This window comes from Myodes glareolus, chromosome 6, assembly GCF_982192425.1.
Source record: "Myodes glareolus chromosome 6, mMyoGla1.1, whole genome shotgun sequence".
Classification (NCBI taxonomy): Eukaryota; Metazoa; Chordata; class Mammalia; order Rodentia; family Cricetidae; genus Myodes; species Myodes glareolus.
This window is the reverse complement of record NC_142031.1, coordinates 55,663,552-55,669,223: the sequence shown is the minus strand read 5'-3', so window position 1 is coordinate 55,669,223 and position 5,672 is coordinate 55,663,552. Positions and strand designations below refer to the sequence as shown.

The window sequence follows — 5,672 nt, the reverse complement described above, 5'->3', positions numbered from 1 at the left end:
GGCAACCTTTGCTCTGGGTCCCCCGAGCAGAGGCTTGCCTTTCTTCTGGTGATTTGTCATTGCTGTTTGCCAGCTCCCCACCCCACTCCTCTGTCCCTGCCACTGCCCTTCCCCCTCTCCTCAACAGGTAATATTCCATAAGAAACCCTGGTGCTCCCAACTGTGCTTCCTGGAGAGCCCCGGCAGCAGACCACCAGCAGAGGTGGATAAGGGTGAGCTCACTAGGCAGGGAGTCACTGCGGTTCTTCAGGCTCTGATAGTCTGGAAGGGAATGGCCCCACAGGCTTGCACGTTTGAATGCTTGGTCCCCAGTCAGTTCCACTGAACCGTTGGAGAAGAAATAGTTATGTTAGAAGGTGTGTGTCACTGGGGTGAGCTTTGAGGTTCCCAAAGGCCACACCCTTCTCAAGTAGCGCTCTCTCCATCTGCCAACTGCAGATCAGGATCTAAGTTCTCAGCTACTGTTCCAGTACCATGCCTGCCTTCCTGTTGTTATGGACTGGACCGTGAAGGTCATGGACTCACTCTAACCCTCTGGAACTGTGAACCTCAATTAGATGCATTCGTTTATAAGTTGCCTTGATCATGGAGTTTTATCACAGCTGCGGTAACTAAAAGTACCTAAAAAGTTACTACTAAAAGTAGCTAAAGAACAGGCCCATGCTGTGGGACATGGTCTTGTGCCCTGTAAAGATTTGTTACTTGTATTGCTTTAATAAATGCTGATTGGCCAATAGCCAGGCAGGAAGAATAGGCAGGGCAGCCAGAACAGAAGAATTCTGGGAAGAGGAAAGGCTCAGTCTGCAGTCATCACCCAGATGCAGAGGAAGCAAGATGAGAATGCATCACTGATAAAAGGTACCAAGCCACATGGCTAACACAGACAAGAATTATGGGTTAATTTAAGATGTAAGAGTTAATAAGAAGCCTGAGTTAATAGGCCAACCAGTTTATAATTAATGTAGACCTCTGTGTGTTTCTTTGGGACTGAACAGCTGCAGGACTGGGTGGGATACAAATCTCTGTCAACAGGCCCAAGTCGGAATTATGGCAGGTATGGAGGCAAATTATCTTGGGCTTTCTTTAGCACTCCAGATAGACACTTTTTGCTCACTGCTGAGTTTGGCTAACATCTATCCTTTGGCTGTCAGGTGCACTCTCTTTGGAATGTACAAACAGAGCCCTGGCTTCTACCAACCCAATTGTCAGGAATGTCACTAGATTACACCAGAGATCAAGAGCAGAGGCAGTCACCCTACCTGATGTTTCTATTGATGTATTTGTGACATGTCTTGATCAATGACTTTGTATGTTCTCCTATAAAAACTTAATGAAACTGATACCACACTGGAACACGGTATTTGCAGGTAAGCTGAATCTGTGTTCCTGGGCTGTGTAATAAATCTATCTATCTATCTATCTATCTATCTATCTATCTATCTATCTATCTATCTATCTATCTATCATCTATTTATTTGTTATTCATTCACTCATTTATTTATTTATTTGTGTGTATGTGTGCACACACACATCAGGACAATAGGGAGCTCCCAAGAGTGAACTATTATCCCTTGTGAAGAAAGAGCTGTGTGTTTGCACACAGAAACACCTTTGCTTCAGGCATAATGTTCTGTGGATGCTCCCTGCCTGCTGTAGCTGTGGCATTGTGTCTTCTGGCTCCACATTTGATATTGCTGTTAAAATCATTGTCATTCTGTTAATTTGAATTCTTTGTCTGTTTCTGATTTCATGGACAAGGGTTTCACAGGGGTGATATATTCTCTTTCCATTTCTTTTGAGAAAAAATCTAAAAAGAGAAAGAAAGAAAAGTGGCCTACAGTGCATCCTCGGATCCTAGAGAACACTAGGGAATGGTATTGGGTGTTTTTCAAATGACGTAACACAGGCATCTACTGGCACAGTGGTCATCCTTGGGCAGAATCTTTTGTCAATACTGCCAACTTAAGGGTTTATTTTTTTCTTCCAAAACTTCTTTGTGCTTGGAACAGCCTCCATAGGCTTTATGGAAAGTATAGTCTGTGTATAAACATATTAATATTTATTTTGTTAGCATTAATGGTGGGTGCCAGGAGCAGACCAAACAACGATCCCTTCTTTGACATTGTGGCAGGTCCAGGAGCCTGCCTGGTGGCTCACTGCACTCGTCAGTGCCGCCTCTGGCAGAGCTTTTAGGCTCTGCTGTGAACTCCTTGCCGGGCACACACGTCCTCCTGCCTCCTTTACTGTTGAATTAGCGGTTTTCATGGAACTCATAATATCCTGATCACTAAGTCTATTTCTTACAGGAAGATTATAATCATATTCTGGTCTTCCCATTCTCATAATTGGTTTTTCTTAGAATTGCAATTCAGAGAAACATACATCTCCTGACTGAGAGTATCAGGGATAATTCCCACCCAGAAACAAAGCTTTGGCTGAGTGGTGGGTGGAGCTTGTGGGGCAGGGACTTGGAGATGATTGACAAATGCACTCTGCTGTCTTGGAGAGGGACTGCTGTGACAGTCAGTTTTCTATTGACAGTGAGAAGGGATCCCTGTGCCTCTTTCTGTAGGGCTTGAGGCAAAAACAATGGATGCTACACTAGGATGCCAAAGCAGCTAAGTCTAACAAAGTTCCAATTCTTCGTGGTCAACCAGATTAAAAACAAAACAAAATAAACACAATTGAACAACAGCAAAAATGTTCAAGAAGGCTGTCCTGGGAAGGGAAGATGATTAGGAAAAAGCTTCTAGAGTGGTCATGCTCCCTAGAAATGCACATTAAATTTAGTTGTACCAGCAAGGAGGAAGGGATTTACCATCTAGGACAGGCGATGGGCTCTAAGGGGCAGGAAGAGCAATCTCAAGCGACTCCCAAGCACTGCTAAGGTCCCAGTTGTTTCTGAACCCACAGGGTATTGTCTCAGAGTTAGAGGAAATTGTGCAGACTTAAGAGCTTGGTTGTCCCCGAACACCCTTTCCTGAGGTGTCTCCTATTGAGCTGCCTCATAGACCAGAGTCCGCAGGGACTTCCTGGAGGGTGAGGACGTGAGCTGGTGGCCGGGGTTAATGAGAAAAAGATGTCCTCATCATCTGACTTGGCCCTGTTCAAGTGTGAATCTCAGTGCTGGAGGCTCATCTCTCAGACGGAGAACATTGTTCTGGTTGCTGTCATGCCAAGGGTCCGCACAATTTATGTTCTATTTAGGAAACCTAGGGTCTTTTAGTTAGGGTTAAATACTGTCTCCATGAGTGTGAACTCTGAGGAGCATGTTTTCTTTGTCCTCAGCAGATCGGACCGTCTCCTGCTCCCTTTGAAGTCGCTGTTCCTGCATCCTTGGATGAGTAAGTGAATGTCTGCTCAGGTAGATGGCACCCCATGTTCATACATTTCTAAGATCAACTTGGATTAGGAGATAAGGCTGGCATTTATTTTGAAGTGGCTTCTTGGGCCATTAATATGAATCAGACCCAATTCAGTGTAATTAGCAACCATGCACACATATTAGTATAATATATATTAGCCCGTTGGTTAAATTACCTCCAGTATCATAAACTAATTTGCCATAGACTGGATTACGGCGAGAGCGCTGGAGGTGATGGAGGGTTTGCAAATGCAGAGATGGCACGTGTTTTGCTGGCAACAGGTAATTTACCACTCACTCAGATGCCATAAATACTGGTTTTGGCAAGGGGAGAATCCTGGAATTTATCTCTGGTCTACACTATGGTTCGACTGTTAGACTGGGAAGCCTTTTTACATCCTTGAGTTACAGACGAGTTCCTCACTTTTATTAGTGTGCCAGCCTGTAGCTTTCCTCCACGCTGGCAGATCACAGTTGATACTCTGAATGTCTGCACGGGGACTAGGAGGAGGGTTAGGTTCCAGGACCTCTTAGCTCTGTGACCTTGAACCTTCCCTTTGCCAGTCAGCTCTGTGACCTTGAACCCACCCTTGGTCTCCCTGGGCCTCTGTTTTACCTTCTGTTGTTTGAGTGATTCTATTTGGAATTCATATTGTTTTTATTTCTTTAATCTGAATTACATTCAGATGGTCCCATTGAGTGTCTATCTCCAGCGAACGCCTATAATGAGAGTCCTTTCTTAGGGACCCTTTGGAGTTGAGGACCAGCAGAAACACGATCTGATTTTGTAAGTGACGTTTGTAAGTGAGCTTGAAGAACCTTGGGAACCAAATAGGGTTGCTGGGCAGGAGGTCGGGTCTCCCGCCCTTTCTCATTTTGCTTTCTACATATGGGCTTCTTTTTCCAGGTGTGAGTATGGGCAGGGAGGGGCAGTTGGCCTGGACTGTGGATGCTGCTGACCTCTGGAGTCCAAAGAGGAAGACTCAAAAAAATGAATGAGTGTTTTTATTTGCGAACGAGCGTTTTTATTTGCCAACGTCCGCTTGTTTTGTGTCAGGACCAGTTAAACCAGTGGATTTTTACTGGAATGCTATCTCTAGTGTACAACAGCTTCTCTCCCAGTGACTGAAGTGAGCCACAGAGCCACCCATCTTTTCATATGCTTACTCTTTGCTAAATACTTTTTCCTAGTGCAGAGTTCTCTTCTTCGTGAAGGCAATGAAGGTTAAGAGGGCAGGCCCAGGCCCTTTGTGAGGTTTGTTGTATATCCACAAAGCCGGTCCATCTCACTAAATACTGTGTCAAACACCAGGCTAATGTGAATGAGTTCTGTAGAGGAGATAGACAATTCAATCAGTTCTCCGTGAGAAATTCAGTGGCTGGGCCTCATCCAATCAGTTGATGATCTTAAAGATACTGAGTGCCCCAAAGGAAAAAGGGGTTCTCTGTCCCTCCTGCAAAATCTCTACTTTTTCTTGGCTCTACAGCTTGTGGGCCAGTACTGCAGGCACATCCTGCTCTTCACGAACATCTGAGTCAATTTCTTTCTCTTATTTTGTTATTTAAAAAACCTTGGAAATAAATAAAAAACCTCAGATACAAAAATTAGCCAGACCCAAAGACTATACAACTTAATGAACTCATATACAATTAGAACTGGCATTCAGAATGGAAGCTGTGAGACTTCATATTAAATTTTATACTTTCCTTATCGAATACACATTTCTCTGTCACACAACCCAAAAGCTTCATGGCAGAGCAAAGACAAGAAAAAGTATTTCCTTTTATAACTCATGTCCATTACCTGCATTCTGTCCTTTCTCATTCCCTTATAGTTACTAATTTATTATTCTTTGCCTTCATGGTCTACTGTGCCCACGTGGGTATTTGTTTACATATGTATTATTGATTAGATTTCACATGTGAGAGAAAACATGAGGTTTATTTCTTTCTGAGGCTGACCTTGCTTTATATCATATATTCAAAGTATCTCCAGTTTCCTGCAAAGTTTTCAACTTTAATATTCTTTTGAGCTTTGCAGTTCACACACACAGACCACACACACACACACACACACACTCACACCCCACACACACATACACTCCCACACACATATATACTCACACACTACACACACACTCATACACTACAACACACCCTCACACCTCCCCACATACATACACACTCACACACCACACACACACACACACACACACACTCATACACTACAACACACCCTCACACCCCCCACATACATACACGCTCACATACTACACACACACTCATACACCACAACACACTCACCCAC

At 43.9% G+C, this 5,672-nt stretch overlaps 1 long non-coding RNA gene across 1 annotated transcript; it reads left to right on the top strand.

The window, feature by feature from the left end:
• Positions 1 to 3,286: 3,286 nt before the first annotated feature.
• Positions 3,287 to 4,380, top strand: LOC125404086 (uncharacterized). The gene is made up of 3 exons (XR_015002315.2): positions 3,287 to 3,344; positions 4,051 to 4,151; positions 4,272 to 4,380. It is a non-coding gene; the product is annotated as an uncharacterized LOC125404086 (long non-coding RNA).
• Positions 4,381 to 5,672: the final 1,292 nt, after the last annotated feature.